General features: G+C 37.1%; 1 protein-coding gene across 1 annotated transcript in view; it reads right to left on the bottom strand.

Annotated features, from left to right (window-relative positions):
* YIPF7 (Yip1 domain family member 7) overlaps positions 1-23809 on the bottom strand; it is a 47882-nt gene extending 24073 nt beyond the window's left edge. Inside the window, exon 1 of the mRNA XM_049886321.1 lies at positions 23615-23809. The gene's annotated coding sequence lies outside the window, so the exon portion shown is untranslated. The remainder of the gene's footprint in view (positions 1-23614) is intronic.
* Between the last annotated feature and the right edge of the window lie 44 nt (positions 23810-23853).

Raw genomic sequence — 23853 nt, 5'->3', positions numbered from 1 at the left:
TTAACTTTTCAATGACTTTATAAGGTATTATTATCTCCTTTACAGAAAAAGAAGCAGAGATTAAATAATTTACACAAGTTTGTAAGCAGAACATCAATATTTTCATCCTAATGGACTAGATCCAAAATTCATACTATGGAGCCAAGATAATTTCAGGTATTAACTAGAACCATCAAGAAGATGGAGTCCCTGTCTAGTACTTGGCTACTAACTGAAAGGCTGGTGGTTCAAATCCACCCAGAGATGCCTTGGAAAAAAGTCCTGGTGATCTACTTCAGAAAGATTGCAGCCTTTGAAGACCTATGGAGCACAGTTTTACTCTGAAGCACATGGAATCACCATGAATTGGAATAGACTTGATGGCAACTGTTTTTTTGTTGTTGTTGTTGTTTTGTTTTTTTAATCAAGAACACAGAATATGCTATGAAGATGGAAAATGACAAGGGTAGGGAATTTTGCTTTGATTTGGATATTCAGAGAAGGTCTTTTAAAAAGGATATTTGAATTGAGACCTAATTTATGAGAAAGAAGGAGCCACTTGAAAGAATAGGTGAAGAAGATTTCAAACAAATACTCTCAGAGAGCAAGAAGTTTTGATGGTTTGGGATTCAGAAAGAAAGCCAATGTGGTTAGTGATTTTTGAACCAGGGAAAGGTTGAAGGAGTTGAGGTCAAAGATCATAGGGACTTTCTGGGTCATGGCAAGGGACTAAGATTTTACTGTAATTAAAATGAGATGCCACTGAAGAGTTTTAAGAAGTGGGATGATATGATCAATTTTATACAGGATGAAAGAAGGAAGACTGGTTAGGAGAAAGCTGTTGCAATAATATAGGCATAAGATGCAGGTGGCTTGGACTAGGGTAGCAGCAGAAGTGTTAAGAACCGATAGAAAATTCATGGCAACTGAGAGAATGATGAATTGAGTATCTCAAGGCTGTAGCAGACGTTAAAGCAAGGAGATGGTTATAACGGTCAAAAAAAAAAAAAAAAAAAGATAATGATAAGCTGTCTAAACTGAGACATAGTCAATGGAGATGAAGTGAACTGTACAGACATAAAAGATATTTGGAAAGAAGGTTTATAGGATTTAATTTCTATTGAATTGGAGAGATAATATAGGAGCAATTATTGGATGCTTTCCAGAATTATGCCAAGTTTCCTGTCCAAATGTATTAATGCCATGGAAAAAGTAAAATTCTTATGAAGTAGACAAACTTTTATCATTGGGCTTTCTGTTCTTTCTTTCAGAGTTCTTTACGTGAGAATATAGATCCCTTCCTGTAACACCAGGGACTCTGTACAATCTTTTTCTGACATATAAATTCACTGAAAAGCTTAAAGTGTAATATTTTTAATCTTAATTTTTGAAGATAAATTTTAAACTTATTCCATAATTTGTCCTTCTCAACTTAATCTTTCTTCATGAAGAACCAGCTTGATTAAATAAATTGCAGAAATATGTGGACCAGAGATGACACGTAAAAAAGAAACATTAAGCCTCAACTGAACTATAAGCCATGAAACACTGAAGGTCAAATGGCTTCCATCTCCTGAGAAGTACATTAATGGGCCATTAATACATATACTGCTGGGTAATACATATACCGAATACCTTAAATTTATACTCATATACATGTAACACTATACAAAAAATACATATTAAATATACATTCAAGTGTTTTTTTCCTGTAATGATTCACCCAGTTGTTACAATGCACACTGATGGGTATAGTTAAGATCAGCATTATATTCACAGTTGCACTAATTGTTTTAGTTCATCTACTTAAATAATTATTCTGAGTTCTGAACAACCAAAAGGGCTGTATACAATAAATAGGGATTCTAACTTGATGTAAAGAGCACCAGATTTTACTCACAAATTACTTTACTTTCTTTTCCTTTTTTTTCCCTCTCCTCCTTCCCTCCCTCCCTCACTCCATGCTTCCCCCTGCTCTCTCTCTCTAAACTCACCTATTCCCTTGGTCTTATATATGTCATATACGGGCAATTCCAAAGTCATGTATGCAGTCCAGACCTCTCAGCTCCAGAATGTCTATTTGATATCTCATAGACATTTTAAACTTAACCTATCCCATACTGATTTCTTTTCTAGCCTCCCCACCCAGACTCTTTCTTCCTACCATTACAGGGAATAGTATCACAAACCATCTACTCATTCAAATAAGAAACCATCTAATTCTACAATAAATCCTAATAATTCCATCTCCAAAGTATATCTTCCACTAACCACTTTTCTCCATCCCTTCTGCTATCACCCTAGTTTATGCCACTATGTTTTTCCACTTAGACTTCTGTCCATAATTATTCAAATACCACCTGTAAAGAGACTACCCATCTAATATGTGCCAGAACTAGGTCTGGAATATTCATTTTCTCACTCAACCCAGTTTCCTTTTTATTGCTCTGCCTGTTTCTCCCAAAAGACTCTCTATGGCCATCTAAAATTCTGGGGTTATGAATGATCTGTTTGGGAATTAAATGACATTTATTTGGAACCCAAAAAATATTTTTCAGCTGAACAGAGCTGCAAATGCACCAAGAAACCAAGAGAAAAATATACCAAGATTTTCTACCTCTGATGATAGAGAAATGGGTTGTTTGTTAACAATGTTTATAAATTATTTTATAATTTAAAGTACATTGAGTTTATTTTCCCTAAAAATTACTTTTTTTTAATAATGGTTAAAGAATAGAATACATTCTGTTTTCTATTACTTCCTCTAATCCATTTTTGTCACTTACTCTATCTGCTTCTTTTGTTAGTGTCACATGAGATTTGTGCCTGATCATCTGCCCTTTACAGACCATGCTGCTTCTAAGCCTAAAACTGTAGCTTTGAATATTACAGAATCACATGAAATTGGGCATTAGATTCTGTTTCTATCCATGAATTTTAAAGAGCTCAATATGTTCCATGGCTAGAAAAGAAAATTGCATGGCATTTCTTCATTAATACTATCATTTTTTGACTTTTAGTTTGGCTATTTCTTGTTAGCTTTCACTTTTGTCTTAGAAAAAAAAAAAAAAAACTAAATTGTAACCAAACTTCTATTAAGTTCTTAGTTTGGTAAAAAGTAAATGTTAGCAAAAATATAATTTATACCTAAATTAGGAAAGTTGATACAAGCAGTAGCTAAATTGTGCATTCTTAGTAGCCATATTATAATAATCATCATTTTAAAATGTAATAACAAATTAAGCACACCTGTGGAATAAGTATCATTTCCAGTAGAAATTCCATAGTTCAAATTTATATACTTTTTCTTTTAATTGCCATTGAGTTGGTTCTGACTCATAGTGACCCCATCTGTGACAGAGTAGAACTGCTCCATAGGGCTTTCTTGACTGTGATCTTTACAGAGGCAGACTGCCAGGACCTTCTTCTAGGCATTTCTTGCATAGAGTCACCATATAGGGACCTTGTCTGTTCACCTTCACTTCTACCGTTTAGCAGATCATTGTAATTAATTTTCATAGGCAGTTTTTCCAAGGAATTATGTAAATTATTCCACATGTTATCTAACCTCATGGGGCATCAGTTCCCTCAGTTGTAAAACTAGAATAAAAATTACACCTTATCTACCGCTTGTTGTTGTTAGGTGTCGTCGAGTAGGTTCAGACTCACAGCAGTCTTCTGTATAACAGAACGAAACATTGCCTGGTCCTGCAGCAATCCTTGCTGCGTTTGAGCCCATTGTTGCAGCCACTGTGTCAATCCATCTCATTGAGAGTCTTCTTTTTTGCTAACCCTTTACTTTACCAAGCATGATGTTCTTCTCCAGGGATTGGTACCTCCTGATAACATGTCCAAAGTATGTGAGACAAAGTTTCACCATCCTCATTTCTAAGGATCATTCTGGATGTACTTCCTCCAAGATCAATTTGTTTGTTCTTCTGGAAGTCCATGATATTGCTTATTTAAACTTTATCTCATCCACTTACCTTTGTTTTTCCGTAGGTTTTATAGTGTAGCTAAGTTATATATATATAAACATATGTGTATATCTATATGTGTGTGTAAATAAATTTGTGTATAAAATATGAGGATTAAACAGGATATTGCAAGAAAATCACTTAACACAGTGGTTGGCAAATAGTAACTGCTCAGTAAATAGATGGAAGGAATATGAAGAGTCACTGTACAAAAAGAATTAGCTCATGTTCAACCATTTTCAGAAGTAGCATAGGATCATGAATCTCTGGTACTGAAAAAAGAAGTTCAAGCTACACTAAAGGCAATGGTGAAAAACAAGGCTCCAGAAATTGATGGAATATCAATTGAGATGCTTCAACAAATGGATGTAATACTTGAGGCACTTAGTTATCTATGTCAAGAAATTTGGAAGACAGATACCTGGCTAACTAGCTAGAAGAGATCCATATATGTACCCACTCCACAGAAAGGTGATCAAATGGAATACAGAAATTATCTAACAATATCATTAATATCACATGACAGCAAAACTCTGAAGATAATTGAAAAAAATGATTGCAGCCATACATTCACAAGGTATGACAGAAGTTTAAGCTGGATTCAGAAGAGGATGTGTGTTATGGATTGAATGTGTCCCCTGAAAGTATGTGTCAACTTGGCTAGGCCATAATTCCCAGTATTGTGTGATTGTCCACCATTTTGTCATCTAATGTGATTTTCCTATGTGGTGTAAGTCCTACCTCTATGATGTTAATGAGGCAGGATTAGAGGCAGTTATGTTAATGAGACAGGACTCAATCTACAAGATTAGGTTTTGTCTTAAATCAAGCTCTTTTGAGATAAAAAAGTGAGAAGCAGGCAGAGAGACATAGAGACCTCATACCACTAAGAATCAAGAGCCAGGAAAATAGTGTGTCGTTTGGACCTGGGGTCTCTGCGCTGAGAAGCTCATTGACTGGGGAAGGCTGATGACAAGGACCTTCCCCCCAGAGCCTACAGAGAAAAAGAAAGCCTTCCCCTGGAGCTGGCACCTTGAATTTGGACTTCTAGCCTCGTAGACTGTGAGAGAATAATTTCTGTTTGTCAAAGCCATCCACTTGTGGTATTTCTGTTATAGCAGCACTAGATAACTAAGACAGTGTGGAATGAGGGATATAATTGATATCACATGAACCTTGGCTGAAAGCAGAGAATACCAGAAAGATGTTTATCTGTGTTTTATTGACTACTGGAAGGCATTCGTCTGTGTAGAGCATAACAAACTATGGAGAACATTGCAAATAATGGAAATTAGGGAACACTTAAACGTGATCATGCTGAACCTGTATATGGATCAAGAAGCAGTCACTGAAACAGAACAAGGGGATACTGAGTGGTTCAAAATTGAAAAAAGTGTGCAACAGGGTTGTATCCTTCTACCTGGTTTATTCGATCTGTATGCTGAAAAAATAACCTCGGAAGCTGGACTATATGAAAATAATGCGGCACCAGGATTGGAGGAAGACTCATTAATAACCTGGAATATGCACATGATATAACCTTACTTGGCAAAAATGAAAATGATTTGGGGTACTTACTGATGAAAGTCAAAGCCTACGGCCTTCAGTATGGATTATACCTGAATAGTAAAAAGATGAAAAGCCTCACAACTGGATCAATAATCCACATCATGACAAACGGGTAAGAAATTGTAGTTGTCAAGGATTTCATCTATGTGGATCAATAATCAATGTCCATGAAAGCAACCGTCAAGAAATCAAATGACATATTGCATTGGACAAAACTGCCGTAAAAGACCTCTTTCAAGTTTTAAAAAGCAAAGATGTTACTCTGATGACTAAGGAACCTCCAGCCAAAGCCATGGTATTTTCAAGCACCACATATGTATGAGAAAGTTGAATAATGGAACAGAATGACAGAAGAAGAATTAATGAGCTTGAACTGTGGTGCTGGTGAAGAATATTGAATATACCACAGACTGCCAAAGAACTATCAAATTAGTCGTAGAAGAAATGCAAAAAGAATGTTCCTTAGAAGCAAGGATGATGAGACTTTAACTCACTTTGAACATGTTATCAGGAAAGACCAATCACTACAAAAGAACATCAATTTTGGTAAAGTAGAGGGTCAGAAAAAAAGAAAGAAATCCTCAAAGAGATAAACTGACACAATAGTCAAAAGAATGGAGTCAAACATACCAATGATTAGGAAACTGGTACAAGACCTGGTAATGCTTCATTCTGTTTTACATAAGGTTGCCATGAGTTAGAGCCAACTGGATAGCAACTAACAACACCTTTGTTATTATGTAAATCAGCATGAAAACCCATTAAAAAAAAAAGATGTGTGTGGAAGGGGGAGGGCTGTTTGCAAATGCTGTGTCATATAAATAGATTGTGATTAAAGATAAAACATTTCTTGAACATTTATTTCATATTTTATAATAAATAAATTTTCTAACAATAAAGGCTAAGAATAGACTTTATTGCTAACATATGATTTAATGTTTTCACTAAAATCTCTTGAGTCCCACTCTGTAAAGATTATATTAGCCACATTTTCTTCTGCAATGGCAGGGAGAAGGCTTTCCCAGTGCACTGCCATAATTATATCTTTTTTATAACAACATTGCTATTTCAGGACCTATGGGATTGCATTATTATTAAGATTTTTTTCAAGGTATTCCAAGTTTAATTTTAATATTTTATTATGCTCAGTGGGTGAAAGTATTTAGGTCAATATGAGGAAAATGGCCAGATATGGAATATATTTATATGCATTTATCAGTATGTAAGTTCTATTTCATAAAAAGTATATTTTAAGTTCTATTTCATAAAAAGTATGTATACCTTCTTTTGGTACCAGGACCTCACTAACTACGTAGGGCTTAGAGTTTTAACTTAGTTTGGGACATTTACTCAAGTATTGCCTTGATACAGAGAATTCCTTTTGAGGCTAGCTCTCTGACTCAAAGTATTTGTATTTTCATTCACAAACCTGAACTAGGGAAAGAATGTGGCAGTGTAAGAAAATGATATTCTGAATACAATGCCATCTACTTTATTAAAAAAATTGGGATCTATCGTTTAAAATGTCACTGGCCTAGAAAGTTGTCTCACTGTTCCCAGCAAAATACCTATGGGGGCTTAGAAAAAGATAAATACTCAGTGACCTAAAAAAATACTTAGACTTAACCTGCTGTCAGAATCTGAGAGGAATTTCTACAGGTAATGTTGAAGAGCCTGTAGTGAGAAAAATTATCATGGCCATCACGTCCTTTTCCTCATGAACCAAAACAGTTCATTCATATGAAAGGAAGCAAGAAAATTCCCGAAACCCCAGAGACTAAGGATTTGGAATTATTAAGAAAGATCAAGCACCCTTCTACTGTAAGGCTGCTTCTTTTCCGAGTGCCAGAAGAAGAATCTTGCCACCTGCTCCTATGATCTCATATATATTTAGAGGAAGCCACTTCTGAGAGATGGAGTGTAATGGATTAAATTGTGTTTACCTATACCTATGGATATAATCCTGTTTAGAAAAAGGTTTTTCTTTATGTTAATTAGATCATACTCAAGTCCTGTGGGTTCGAAATCTAATCCCTTCAAGAGCAGATTAGACCTAGAGACACACGTGGGGGAAGACAGATGCCACATGAATATCACCACAAAACCAAGGAACGCCTGGGACCACCAACAAGAAAGGAAATCAACATGGCTGAGTCCCTGATTTGGTCTTTTAGCTTCTAGAACTATGAGAAAATAAATTTCTGTTCTTTAAAGCCACCCACCTGGGTTATTTCTGTTACAGTAGCACTAAAAACCAAACCAAACCCACTGCCGTTGAGTCGATTCCGACTCATGGCGACCCTATAGGACAGAGTAGAACTACCGCATAGAGTTTCCAGGGAGCACCTGGTGGGCTTGACCTGCCAACCTCTTGGTTAGCAGCTGTAGCACTTAACCACTACGCCACCAGGGTTTCCACAATAGCACTAGGAAACTAAAATATGGGGAGATAGGCATCAGAAAATATGATGGGGTGTTGCAGCTTGGCTGAATGAGGTGGGGTTCATGTTAATAAGGGTTCAATGCATACCCTTGCTACCCTGCTGGAGGTAGGGTCAGAGACGAGATGACTGGTAGCAATGTACGTACACTGAGGGAATAGAGCTTTTCATGTACCACGCTACGTTCACCTAATGATGTAATGTGAAGATATGCAAGATGACCCACTGGAGTATGGAAAACAATAATATAATTACAATTTATATTTTTATCTAAAAACATTTAAGACATTAACCTTTGCCAGTATTTGGTGTACCAATTTACACTGTACACTGACTGCCAGGGTTAATCTGAAGAGTTGGAAGGGTCCTGAGAAAAGGTGGAAACTCACAACTTGGAGAGGTTGACAGTGGCAACCATTTTCACCTTTTATAAGACCATGACATATTATTGTTTATATGTGCCCATTAAATGGAGTTATGAATTATATTTTTAACTTAAACTTGCCCTTAGAGTATAGACAAATGGCTTTAAAGTCAAAAGCAAAGAACAGATTAAATGAGAAGAAAATTAGAATAAAACATAAAACAATAGGTAACAAAAATAACAAGCTGACATTAAAAGGGAGTCCAGTTAATTTAGGAAAGACTGTAAGAAAACCGTTTAGTAAAAAAGAAGAATTTAAAGACACAACGTAGATGACAGAGAGTATAAATGATAATTTAGAAGACTGAATCAGGGCTATAGAGAACACATTAAGATACTATCTTCTAATCCAGTATAAAAGGACAAAGAAGCTAAAATTAATGAGAAAAAAAGAACAAAGATATGAGCAATGCATAATAAGTAAAAAATGTGGAAAACATCTAAACTTACTATTAATAATTTTAAACTAAAACAAGATGTAATTTTGACTTATCAAGTTAGCAAAGATAAAAGTAAATGAAAGTATATCATTTCAGTGAAGCTGAAGGCAACCAGAATTCCCACATAGAGTTTGAATATATACTGCTTTCAAAGAATAATCCCTAGAAGGTAATTAGGCAGTTAAAAGCCTTATAAAACCTGTAAATGCCCCTGACATAGCAAATGCAATTAAAGGAATTTATCCTAAGGATCCTATCAAGGACATACACAAAAGTAAGATCTTATAACTGCCTAAATTTCTAGTATTGTTTTTGTTGTTAGGTGCCTTCAAGTCAATTTTTGACTCTTAGTGAGCCCATGTGATAGTACAGAATTGCCCCATAGAGTTTTCTTGGCTGTAATATTTACAGGAGCAGATTGTCAGGTCTTTCTCCCATGGAGCTGCAGTCATTAGGTGAGTTCGAACTATCAGCCTTTCAGTAGCAGCTGAGTGCTTTAACTATTGTGTGACTAGGTCTCCTTGCCTAACATTAGAAAAACTAGTTAAATAAATCATGATACACATATGCAACGGAATACTCTGCAATTTGAAGCAGATTAAAGATAGATGAAAATTCTGATATGTTTCTCAATAAGAAGTTGGATCGAATTCCCTTTGCCTTGTATATAAACTGGCCTTAGTGACCAAAAACATGTGATAGAAATATTATTCACAGACTTTTGAGGCTGGGTCATGAGAATCCATTCAGCTTTTACCTGGGTCTTTTGGCCCAGCTGCCATGTAATGTTATTATTATCCTGAGGTTGTCAGGCTGAAGAGGTGATGTTGAGAAACCACTTGGAAAGGCCGCGAGACTAAAAGAAGAGAGAAAAAGCGTGCCTGGGATTTTCAAGTCCTCAGTTTTTTCAGTCACCCCGGTTGAAGCCATAGACATTGTAGAATAGACATGAGTCATCCCTGCCAAGTCCTGCTCAAACTGCAGATTCACGAGCAAAATGAATGGCTGTTGTTTTAAGGCACTAGATTTTGGAGTGGTTTGCAATATAGCATAAATAACTGGCACATAGTTTGGTATATAGAAGTGGTTAAAAAAAATGTTACATTGGCTTTTGGACCAGGCAACAGAAAAGAGCTAGAAGTACCTCAAGGAGACTGTTAGTGGAAGCTTAAAGGGCCCCAGGGTAAGGGTTTGAAGAATAGTGAGAAAAATGGTATTGGAGAATGGAAAAAAATGGGATTCATTTTATGTAATATCAAAAATTTTGGCAGTACTGTCCCAAGCTGACGTGAAAAATAATCTAATTTTCCAGAAGAGATACAGAAAATGCCAACTAGCTTCTTGAAGCTGTCTATGATAAAATATGAAAAGAAAGAGATAAATATATAAAGAACCGTCAAGGTTCTATAAAGAATTGAGAGAATTTTAAAAAGCCAGGCTTACTTGGTTTGAAAATAAAACTGTTTTCAACCTCAGCACCATTCTCAAAATAAGAAACGGCTACAGAACAAAGATAAAATCCAAGATGCTACTATTAAAATATTGTCTTAGGTGACAATCTCAAGCGTGTGACTACAAAACCCTTTGTTAAGACTTCAGATAGATTTAACGGTATGCTTAGTATGGCTTTTAAACATCTCAAGGGAATGTCTAATAGACCCTCTCAGTTAAACAATAAGGATATTACATATTAACATTCTACAATAGCCTTACAGGTGACCCAAGGTACAAAAGGATTTGTCTTGGAAAGAAATATTGGTTGTTAAGTTCATTACTGATTGATTCATAAGAAAATCACAAAGGTGTGGGGGTAGCAGATTCACCGAGCAGGCATATTTCTGTTCTTTAGACGGAAGTTGGATAGTAAGAATTTCAGTCCATTTTTTGGACAGTAAGAATTTTAACATGAACTTTGCAAATATTACATGCTCCATTTGTTACAATATGCACTTGTAAAAGGTGTGCACATATATTAATGTCACCTTCTTAAAAACAATAGGAAATAGCAAAAACCAGAATGTTCCTTAGAAGCAAGGTTGGAAAGACTTCAGCTCACTTACTTTGAACACGTAATCAGGAAAGACCGCTTGCTAGAAAAGGACATCATGTTTAGTTAAGTAGAGGGCCAGTGATAACGAGGGAAACCTTCAAATAAATCCGATAAAATAGCTGCAACAATGGACTCAATTATACCAAAGATCATTAAGATGTCCAGGACCTGGCAACGTTTTATTATTGTACATAAGTCTCCCTGCATTAGAGGTGACTCAACTAATAGCGATGTTTTCCACTTAGTGACATCAGTGAGAATCATAGAGCTTCAAACCTAAAAACTCGTACAATCATATGAGTCAGAATTAAGCCAATGTCACACAACAATGTCAGATCTAAAAAAAGGTACATTTGACCAAGACTGTTGCAGAGAAACCTATATGGAAGAAAAATGATAGGAAGATTAACTGGTAAGGTCAGCAGAGAGCATGTGAACTTAGTTTTGTAATTCCCTGACCCTCTATTTCTAGTCAGCAGATCAAGCTCTCGGCTCCAGGCACTTTCAGCTCTAAACTCTATAAAGGCACTTTGCCTCTCTAGCTCTTTATTCCTTGTTTCTTATTTATCTTCGTTCTGCTGGACACATGTTTTTCTTGGGCTACTTTGAAAATATTTGCTAAGTTATTCCAATTATTGTTCTGGTCTGCACACCACTCTTTATCCTTGAAGTGGTTTTGAATATTCTTGATCTTATCTCTTGTAAGTAGATTTTGGACTTTAACAGTCAGAGATCAAAGTTTTTGCTCTTATTTCCAACGCTGAAGGTGATTAACCACTGCGCCACCAAGGCTCCACTTTAAATATTAAAAAAAAAAAGACTTTAAATACAAAAATTTGTCTTTGAATTTAAAGCATTTTCACAAATTACCATAAATTATGATGTAGAGGGTCAGCAAAAAATCAGGAAAATCCTCAGTTAGATGGATTGACACAATAGCCACAATAATGAGCTCAAAGATCATGGAAATGGCACAGGACTGGGCTAGGTTTGTAGTGTTTTACCTAAGGGCTCCAAGAATTGGAGCCAACTCTACAGCAACAAACAACGATGCAGATTTCCAGTTTGATTCATTTTTGAGTTTCGGCAAGAGGAGGTCCTACAGATTCTTAACTAGGATCAAGATTTAGAGAAAAGGCTATTGACCCTGAGCTTAACCAGAGGCCAGCTCTTGGATGCTTAAGGGCAATTTCTGAAAAACGTAAACGATTAGGGTCCGTGCCCTGGAGCAGTTGAGCCAATGAAACATAGTCCAAGTTAGAAAGAGTGAGAAAGTTTATTAAGGAGATGCACATATCACCGGGGACCTGGCAGCAACACAAGCTGTCTCTATGGAGTCCCAAAGAGCAATTTTACATTAGAGCTTATATAGAACTTTACAAGGGTTTCAAGTGTCTTTGCAGTCCCCTGTCAGATATTTATTCGGCTAACGATATACATATCTGACACCTGGGCTCCAACTTTCTTGTGGGGGTTGTTATGCCACAGGTAGTCCAGACAGAATGAAAGGTTATTCGCATCCGTTTCAAACAAAGAACAAAGTCATTAACATTTGGTCAAAACAAAGTCATTAACAGGTATGTGAAGGAGGCAGGCAGGGGAAGAACAAATTACAGGTTTATCATGGCCTTAGTTATGTTAAGCTTTGAGTTGCCCATTTTGAAAAAGGAGAAAATGCTGGGGAGTATTGGGGTCACACCTATAAGGCTATCCTTGTGTCCTTGAGGCCTGTTTGTACCATTTCACAAAAGGTACCCTAATGTGTGTTGGGGTCTTTTCTCAACTATTTTATTCCCTACTCTGTGACTTGGAAACCTTATCCAACACCACAGTTTTTGTTCCTATGTTTTTACAGATGACTTTTAAAACTTTAGTCCTGAACTTTTCCCGCATGCTCCATTTATAACTACCTGCAAGATATTCGATATTTAAGTTTCACATTGTTGTTAACAGCAATGCCATTCTGCAATCTACCAAAGCTTAGAAAATGGTGGAGTTATCCTGGACTCCTCCCTACATCGACTTAGTTCTTTTAAATTTATTTCTAAAATATCTACTACTTGCCCTTTCATCTCCATTTCCTGCTAGTCCTCATCCAGGTCCTTAATGTGGCTCATCTAGATTATTAAGTTAAAAGACTCTTCTTCCACCCCCTTACCTCAGTCACTTCATTTGCTTTCATCTTCAGTCAATTTGACACACCATTTTCAGGGTAAAGACGGGTAATTTCCTTGCTTACAATGACTTTTATACAAGATAATGGTGAAATGCTAACTAAAAACCAAAAACAACCAACCTGTTGCTGTCAAGTCAATTCTGACTCATAGCGACCCTATAGGACAAACCAGAGCTGCCTCATAGGGTTTCCAAGGGGTAGATTTGAACTGCCAACCTTTTGGTTAACAGCCAAGCTCTTAACTACTGCATCACACGGGCTCCAAATGCTAAAATGCAAACTAAACCAAACCTGTTGCAGTTGAGTCAGTTTTGACTCACAGCCACCCTATAGGACAGAGCAGAGCTGCCCCATAGGGTTTCCAAGGAGCACCTGAGGGATTCCAACTGCTGACCTTTTGGTTAGCTAGCAAGATCCAATTCTAAGCCCTTCACAAACTAGGTGAAATTATTCCTTCGATATTTAACTCCTGCCAATTTTCTCCTCTTCTCCCTCAGTACTTTCTAACTTGCAATATAAAAATATGTACAAAATATTTTATGCCCCAAATTTGAAATAATGTGAATGTCAAAAAAAAAAAAAAAAATCACAGAAAAATTTCAAAACTGGTCTACAAAATGAATTCTAAGCTGTATTTTACACTATAGACACATGGTGGCAGCATTTTAGCTGCAAGTAGTTAAAGTGCTAGAAAGCAAAGATGTCACTTTGAGGACTAAGGTGCACCTGATCTAAGCCATGATATTTTCAATCGCCTCATATGTGTGTGAAAGCTGGACAATGAATAAGGAAGACCAAAGAAGAACTGATGCACTTGAATTATGATGTTGACTAAGAATATTGAATATACCATGGACTGCCAGAAGAACAAACAAGTCTGTCTTGGAAGAAGTACAGCCAGAGTGTTCCTTGGAAGTGAGAATAGTGAGACTTTGCCTCACATGCTTTGTACACATTTTCAGGAGGGACCAGTCCCTGGAGAAGAACATGCTTGATAAAGTTGAAACTCAGCAAAAAAGAGGAAAACCCTTGACGAGATGGATTGACACAGTGGCTGCAACAATGGGCTCATATACAGCAATGACTGTGATGATGGCACAGGACCAGGCAGTGTTTCATTCCATTGTACACAGGGTTGCTATGAGTTGGAACTGACTTGACAGCACCTGATGACAACAATAGCAATACGGGGGATCCTTTGTTAACATGCTATAAAAATTGTCCCTGTGCTTTTGATGACAACTGAAATGTTATTTTAAGCATTTATTAATAATACTGCTAGTGCTAAAAATGCTCCATAATATCAATATTTTGGATCAAGAATATCAACACACACAGAGAACTTCTACTAAGGTTTCTTTGCTTTTTTGTTTTTTAGTCCTTCACTCTTAAAATGGAAAGGATAGCCAAGTTTCATGAGACACATGAAAAAAACCTTCAAACATTAAAAAAGAGAGAATACTAAAACAAAGAACAAGAAAGAACTTAGATAAAAGAGAAATAACACAGAGGAGTAGTTTTCAAATAAATACATTAAAATTATTGTTTTGAGAGAGAAAAAAGAAGATAATAAATCCAAATAAACAAGAATAGGATGCTATGAAAATTAAATAATCATGAAAGAACTCTTTAAAAGGAAAAAGGAAACTTCAATAGAAGAATTTGAAAATAAGCAAATATCCCAAAATGTATACAAAAAGAATCAATTTTGTGAATGACAAAACAATAACACTATTAGAAGATTTTGGTTACTGCCTTGGTAACACTGGAGTGGGAAAGTATTTCTTAAATAAGACCCAAAAGTACAAACTGAGAAGAGACAAATTAATGTATACAGCAATATCAAAAAAATTTTTTTTAAAAAAAGAAAGCTGTGTGATGAAGGGCACGTCAAAGCTACAGATGGTTAATAGGCCAGATGAAGATATTTGCAATGAACATAGCCATTAAAACATTTACATTCAGAATATATATGAAAATCTTGAAAAGCAGTAGGAAAAAAGACAGGGTGATTTATACAGAGCAGCAAGAAAAATAAAGAACAATTTATAGAAAAATGGGCAAAGGATATGACTAAGTAATTCATAAAATGAGAAACAAATATGGCTTATAAGCATTCAAAAATGCTTAATCTTGGCAACAATGAGACAAATGCAAATTAAAATAACAAGAAGATATCATTTTAGTATTGGCGTAATTTTCTTTGGTAATATCAAATGTTAAAAGGAATGTATGGAATTAGAAACAATTATAAAATGCTGGAGGGAGTGTAAACTCTTAGGGTACCTCTCTGGAGAGCAATTTTATAAAAATTTGGAGAAATTAATTTTGCAAGAGCTAAAAACTCTATGCTAGGTATTATCTCAGAGTAAGTATTGTATAGGAGCAGAGAGTGATAGTTTCAAGGATAACTTCACACTGTAAGAGAGAAATAATCTGCTTTTCATAGGGAAAGAAAATTTTTAAACAGTGGTATATACAAGTAATAGAATGCTAATCTGGAGTCTTTGCATGGCACAAAAGGTTAAGCGCTGGTCTATTAACTGAAAGGCTGGTGGTTCAAACCCACTCAGAGGCCTTTTAGAAGGAAGAAAGTCCTGGTAATCTGCTTCTGAACAGCCACTGAAAACTCCATGGAATGCATGAAAAGTTGGGGTCTCCGTGAGTCCCACATGCTTGCCATGAGTTGGAACTGGCTGCATGGCAATTTTTTTTTTTCTTTTTAACTCAGAAATTAAAAGGTATGGAAGCAGGGCCAAGACAGCGGAGTACTCGGATGCTTCCGGTGATCCCTCACACAACAAAGAGCCCCCCGAAAACAAGTAAAACAATTACATGTATGATAAACTAGGAGCTCTGAACATCAAAGGCAAAGCTAGAACATGGACTGAACAGCAGGGGAAGGAAGAGACGTGGTTCAGAAGTGGGGAAGAGTTGCCGGATCTGAATCGCGGGGAACCCTCAGGCACACAGCCCTGGAGCGGCTGCAGCAGCACTGGCAGTGGTGTTCTAGATGCCATTTCCTCAGAGAAAGACATTGAGCCGCACAGCCTGCTCACACCTGCAGAACCAGAGAAGAATGGTGCCCTCGGCAAAAGCTAAGTACTTGTATTTATTTTACTATGTCCCCAGCCCCCAAGCCAGCTTCAGTGGCTGTCAATATCCCTGGGCCTGAGATAGGTCCTGCTGCATGTCTGAGCCATTCTCCCAGCCTTGGAGAAGGAATAAATTCACAATTCGGGGAAAAGATAATCAGCCAGCTCTGCTAAGCTGGGGAGCTCAGGACAGAAGCAGCTCCTGTCCAGGCACAAACAGTCTACTGACTTTGAATATCTTTTACATCTGCATGGACCTGTGTGGGCCAATTTCAGGAGAATAGAACCTTGTTGGCAGGCTGCAACAGTTTCAGCTATGTGGTGGAGAGGGGGGTGTTTGATGTTTGACACCGCTTTGCTTATTAAACAGGGTACTCACCTACCCACATCAGGGGCTTAAGGACTGGTGGCTCCACTCACATAATCTAGCCACCTGCGATAGGGGTCCAAGGATAAGTGGTACCTCCCAGTCCTTACAACCAAAAGCACTGGGTACCCATGGTCCATATGCAGAATCCACCCATCTGTGCACTCTAGGGAATAGGGACATGCTTTCCTCACAATCAGCGGATGGTTGTCATGCCCCTGCTTGATCAGAGCATGACTCCCTGCTGCAACCAGATACCTGTACCTACACCAATCACCCCTGCCCCTGTAAGACTGTAGGACAGAGCCTGTACCACACACTTGATGACCAACTAACTGGACACATGAGCTGAATCCATACAAGAAAAGTGAATGGATTCCTAGGCTCAAATAGCTGGTAACAGCTCTAGCCATCTGGTGACAGGACGTTAATGCTTCAAAGGTGAAAATAATCAAGCTAGTTCACTCAGGCAGCCTATTTGGGCATATCAAAACAAAACAAAACAAGAAGCTAGGATACAGTAAGCGAACACAACATAAATCAATACAGTAACTAATAGAGGGCTTGGAGCAACAGTCAGTATAAAATCACAGAAAGAAGCAGACCATGATTGCTTCAACAAACTCTTAAAACAAAGAATTAAGGAATCTTCCGGATGAAGGTGACCTCCTGGAATTACCAGATGCAGAACACAGAAGATTAATATACAGAACTCTTCAAGACATCAGGAACGAGATCAGGCAAAATGGAGAACAAGCCAAGGAACACACAGATAAAGCAGTTGAAGAAATGAAAAAAGGTTATTCAAGAACATAATGAAATATTTAATAAGGTGCAAGAAGCCATAGAGAGACAACAATCAGAAATTCAGAAGATTAACAATAAAATTACACAATTAGACAACTCAATAGAAAGTCAGAGGAGCAGAATTAAGGAACTAGAAGGAAAATAAGTGAGATTGAAGATAAAACTTGGAACCAACATATTTGAAGAAAAATCAAGTAAAAGAATTTTAAAAAAGGAAGAAACTCTAAGGATCATGTGGAACTCTTATCAAGACAAATAACCTACCAGTGATTGGAATACCAGAACAGGGAGGGGCAACAAAAAATACAAAGAGAATTGTGAAGATGTGTTGGCAGAAAACATCCCTGATATCATCAAACATAAGAAGATATCTATCCAAGATGCTCATCGAGCTCCACAAAAGGTAGTTCTCAAAAGAAAGTCACTAAGACATATTATAACCAAACATGCCAAAACCAAAGATAAAGAGAGAACTTTAACAGCAGCTAGGAATAAATGAAAAGTCACCTACAAAGGAGAGTCAATAAGTTCAGACTACTTGGCAGAACCTTGCAGGCAAGAGGGCAATGGGATGACTTATAGAAAACATTGAAGAAAAAAAAATTCCCAGACAAGAATCATATATCCAGCAAAACTGACTCTCAAATATGAAGGCAAAATTAGGACATTTCAAGATAAACAAAAGTTTAGGAAATTCATAAAAACCAAACCACAACTACAAGAAATACTACAGGAAGTTCACTGGTTAGAAAATCAATAATATCAGATATCAACCCAAGACTAGAACACAGGATAGAGCAACCAGGTGTCAACCCAGCTAGTAAAATCACAAAAATAAATCAAGATTTAAAAAAACACTAAAAACAGGGACACAGCAATATCATTATGTACAAGAAGGCAACATTAAAACAATAAGGAGGAACTAAAAAATGTAGTCATAGATCTTTCATCTGGAGCAGAAGTCAAGGCAATATAAAGAAATAAAAGTTAGGTTTAAACTTAGAAAAAAAGTGGTAAATATTAAGGTAACCAGAGAGGAGACTAAGAATACTACTCATCAAAATAAAACATACGAAAAAAACACTCAGCAAAAACAAAACCAACAACAACAAATAAGAGGAAAAGACAATATATAAACATAAACTACTAAGCACAAAAAATTAAGTGGAAAAAAGAAACTGTCAACAATGCACAAAAAAAGACATCAAAATGACAGCACTGAAACTCATACCTATCCATAATTATGCTGAATGTAAATGGACTAAATGTACCAATAAAGAGAAGAGAGTGGCAGAATGGATTAAAAAACATGATCCATCTATATGCTGCCTTAGACTTAGAGACACAAACAAACTAAAACTCAAAGGATGGAAAAAAATATATCAAGCAAACAACAATCAAAAAAGAGCAGGAGTGGCAATATTAATTTCTGACAAAACAGGCTTTAAAGTTAAATCCACCATAAAGGATAAGGAAGGACACTGTATAATGATTAAAGGGAAAATATACCAGGAGGATATAACCACATTAAATATTTATGCACCCAATGACAGGGCTTCAAGATACATAAAACAAACTCTAACAGCACTGAAAAGTGAGATAGACAGACCTACAATAATAGTAGGAGACTTCAACACACCACTTTTGGTGAAGGACAGAACCTCCGGAAAGAAGCTCAATAAAGACATGGAAGATCTAAATGCCACAATCAACCAATTTGACATATACAGAACACTGGAGAGTTCTACCAAACTTTCAGAGAAACGTTAACACCACTACTACTAAAGGTATTTCAGAGCATAGAAAAGGACAGAATACTCCCAAACTCATTCTATGAAGCTAGTATATCCCTGATACCAAAATCTGGTAAAGACCCCACAAAAAAAGAAAATTACAGACCTATATCCCACGTGAACTTGGATGCAAAAATCCTCAACAAAATTCTAGCCAATATAATTCAACAACATGCCAATAAAATAATTCACCATGACCAAGTGGGATTCAAACCAGGTATGCAGGGATGGTTCAGCATTAGAAAAACAATTAATGTAATTCATCATATAAATAAAACAAAAGACAAGAACCACATGATCTTATCAATTGATGCAGAAAAGTCATTTGACAAAGTCCAACACCCATTCATAAAACTCTCAGCAAAATACGGGTAGAAAGAAAATTCCTCAACATAATTAAGGACATTTATACAAAGCCAACATCATTCTAAATGGAGAGAGTCTGAAAGCATTCCCCTTGAGAATGGGAAGCAGAAAAGGATGCCTTTTATCACCACTCTCATTCAACATTGTGCTGGAGGTCCTAGCCAAAGTAATTAGGCTAGATAAAGAAATAAAGGGCATCCTGATTGGTAAGGAAGAAGTAAAAGTACCTCTGTTCGCAGATGATGTGATCTTAAACACAGAAAACACTGAAGAATCCTTAAGAAAACTACTAAAACTAATAGAAGAGTTCAGCATAGTATCAGGATAGAAGATATACAAAAATCATTTGGATTCCTCTACACCAACAAAAAGAATATCAAAGAGGAAATCACCAAATCGGTATCATTTACAGTAGCCCCCAAGAAGATAAAATACTTAGGAATAAATCTAACCAGATACATAAAAGAGCTACACAAAGAAAACTACAAGATACTACTGCAAAAAACCAAAAGAGACACACATAAGTGGAAAAACATACATTCCTCATAGATAGGAAGACTCAACACTGTAAAAATGTCTATTCTACCAATTGCGATCTGTAGATACAATGTAATCCCAATCTAAATTCCAACATTTTTTAATGAGATGGAGAAATAAATTACGAAACTCATATGGAAGGGAAAGAGGACCCAGATAAGTAAAGCATTACTGAAAAAGAAGAACAAAGTGAGAGGCCTCACACTACCTGATTTTAGAACCTATTATACCGCCACAGTAGTCCAAACAGCCTGGTACTGGTACAACAACAGATACATAGACCAATGGAAAAGAATTGAGAATCCAGACACAAATCCAGTCACATATGAGCAGTTGACAAAGGCCCAAAATCAGTTAAATGGGGAAAAGACAGTCTCTTTAACAATGGCGCTGGCATAACTGGATATCCATCTGCAAAAAAATGAAACAAGACCCATACCTTACACCATGCACAAAAACTAACTCAAAATGGATCAAAGACCTAAATATAAAATCTAAAACGATAAAGATCATGGAAGAAAAAAATAAGGACAACGCTAGGAGTTCTAATACATGGCATAAACAGTATGTAAAACATTATTAACAACGCACAAACACCAGAAAGAAACTAGATAACCAGGAGCTCCTAAAAATCAAACACCTATGCTCATCCAGAACTTCACCAAAAGGGTAAAAAGATTACCTACAGGTTGGTAGACAGTTTCTAGCTATGACATTTCTGATTAGCGTCTGATTTGTAAAATCTACATGATACTGCAAAAACTCAACAACAAAAAGACAAATAACCCAATTAAAAAATGGGCAAAGGATATGAACATGCACTTCACTAAAGAAGACATTGAGGTAGCTAACAGATATATGAGGAAATACTGTTGATCATCAGCCATTAGAGAAATGTAAATCAAAACACAATGAGATTCCATCTCACTCCAACAAGGCTGGCATTAATCCAAAAAACACAAAATAATAAATGTTGGAGAAGTTATGGAGAGACTGGAACACTTATATACTGCTGGTGGGAATGTCAAATGGTATAACCACTTTGGAAATCGATTTGGCGCTTCCTTAAAAAGCTAGAAATAGAACTACCATTCGATGCAGCAATTCCACTTCTTGGAATATATCCTAGAGAAATAAGATCCTTTGCTTGAACTGATATATGCACACCCATGCTCACTGCAGCACTGTTTATAATAGCAAAAAAGATGGAAGCAACCAAGGTGCCCATCAATGGATGAATGGATAAATATAGTACATCCACACAATAGACTACTACGCATTGATAAAGAACAATGATGAATCCATGAAACATTTCATAACATGGAGGAATCTGGAAGGCATTGTGCTCAGTGAAATTAGTCAGTTGCAAAAAGACAAATATTGTATGAGACCACTATTATAAGAACTCAAGAAATAGTTTAAACAGAGAAGAAAATATTCTTTGATGGTTACAAGAGTGGAGAAGGAATACTAATTAGATGGTGGAGAAGAATTATTTTGGGTGAAGGGAAATACAGCACACAATACAGAAGAGGTCAGCATAGCTGGACTAAACCAAAAGCAAAAGTTTCCTGTATAAACTGAATGCTTTGAAGGCCAGTGTGGCAGGGGTGGGGGTTTGGGGACTTTGGTTTCAGGGGACATCTAGATCAATTGGCATAATAAAATCTATTAAGAAAACATTCTGCATCCCACTTTGGAGAGTGGCGTCTGGGGTCTTAAATGCTAGCAAGCAGCCATCTAAGATAGATCAATTGGTCTCAACCACATGGAGCAAAGGAGAATGAAGAACATCAAAGACACAAGGTAATTATGAGCCCAAGAGACAGAACCCAAAAAGAGACAGAAAGGGCCACATAAATCAGAGACTACATCAACCTGAGACCCAGAAGAACAAGATGGTACCCAGCAACAACTGATGACTGCTCTGACAGGAAACACAAGAGCAAATCCCTGATGGAATAGGAGAGCAGTTGGATGCAGACCTCAAATTCTCGTAAAAAGACCAGACTTAATGGTCTGACTGAGACTAGAAGGACCCTGGAGGTCATGGTCTCCAGACCTTCTGTTAGCCCAAGACAGGAGCCATTCCCAAAGGAAGCTCTTCAGACAGGGATTGGACTGGACTATAAGACAGAAAATGATAGTGTTGAAGAGTGAGGTTTTGGATCAAGTAGACACATGAGGCTATGTGGGCATCTCCTGTCTGGAGGCGAGATGAGAAGGCAGAGGGAGACAGAAGCTGGTGAATGGACATGGGGAATACAGGGTGGAGAGAACGGCTGTGCTGTCTCATGAGGGTGGGAGCAACTAGGAGTATATAGCAAGATGTATATAAATTTTTGTATGAGAGACAGACTTGATTTGTAAACTGTCACTTAAAGCACAATAAAAAAAGAAATTAAAAGGTATGAACTAGATCTACATTAAAGAAACAGAAAAATTTAACAAGCGTAATGTTTAGTGGAAAAAATAAGAAGCGGAAATTGATAGTAGTTTTCATATAGACTGAAAAGAGACCTACGTGTAAGGCTAAAACTCCAGATAAGATGCCAAGGGTACTACATTCTTTCTGCTTCTGTTTTTTGTTTTGTTTAAGAATCCGAATAGACTTCCTAAACTTTTGGAAAATTGTTATACTCTTTTGCCCTATACTGAGTTTCCTAAAGGGCATTTTAAAGAAACCCTGTAACAGAAATCTTTGAAGAAACAAAATCAAAGATCCTCCACCAAAACCCACAAAGAAATCTCAAATCGAATCCTTAAAAGACTTAAAGGACCATCCCGTTCATCTCTTGTCCTTATTCCTCACCCAACTTAGCCAGAGCTCTGCACTCTGCGGGGTACACATTTTTGAAGTGGCAACTTGAAGATGATGGAGACATCAGGGCTCTCACTTTTTCCACTTTCACATTCCTTGAACTCATTGTTATCATTTTGACCACCCTTTCCTTTGAGATACATTTCAGTATTAAGGATACCTGCATTTCAGTATTAATGATACCACAGAGATCATGGAGAATATATTTCCACTTCCAGATTTTAGAACAGTTTGGATATTATTTTGCCGTTTGTAGGAGGCTAAGTCCCAACGAACGTTGTGCTAATATAAGCATGATTTAAACCTCGGCTCCTCATCCAGCTCTTGGCTAAGGGTATGCATGGAAGAGATGAGTGCAGGAGGATCAGGAATCAGGCTGCTTGGGTTGAATAATCTGGCTCTACCACTCAGAGGATCACCCAGGGGCAGATTATCCAATAAGGCAAGGTAAGCACAGTGCTTGCCTTGCTTACCAGATCATCTGTAGTGACAGTTTCACGTGTGTTTGATGTGGTGAAACACATGTGAAATTGTTCACTGCAGATTAGTAAGTAAGCACAAGTAAACCTGTGCTTACCTTGATTACTGGGTCATCCGCCCCTGTCAGGCATTGTAAATTTGAAAAGTCGCTTTAATTTTGTGGGAAGGTGCTATGGAGTTGGGAGAGAGGCAGATGCCAGCCATATCTAGAAGCACAGTCTTTGATACAGTGAAAAAAAGTAAAACTGTTCACTACAGATGACCTGGTAAGCAAGGTAATAACTGTGCTTACCTTCCCTATTGGATAATCCGCCCCTGCGACCACCTGTATGCACTTGAGTAAATCACTCAGTCTGGATTTCCAGAGGTAGCGGGGGGAAGTGAACAGTCCTACACCACAAGGCTGTGGTGAGAAGAAAGCAGGTAATGAAAACGAATTGGCACTGAACTCAGCATATATGTAAAGCTAACGTTCACTGCTCTTCGCTTTGAGGAAGGCGAAGGGCGCCCTGAAGCGCGTGACTTCCCTAC

Source organism: Elephas maximus, chromosome 5 (genome assembly GCF_024166365.1).
Source record: "Elephas maximus indicus isolate mEleMax1 chromosome 5, mEleMax1 primary haplotype, whole genome shotgun sequence".
Classification (NCBI taxonomy): Eukaryota; Metazoa; Chordata; class Mammalia; order Proboscidea; family Elephantidae; genus Elephas; species Elephas maximus.
The sequence above is the reverse complement of the archived record's forward strand: the minus strand, read 5'-3'. Positions and strand labels throughout refer to the sequence as shown.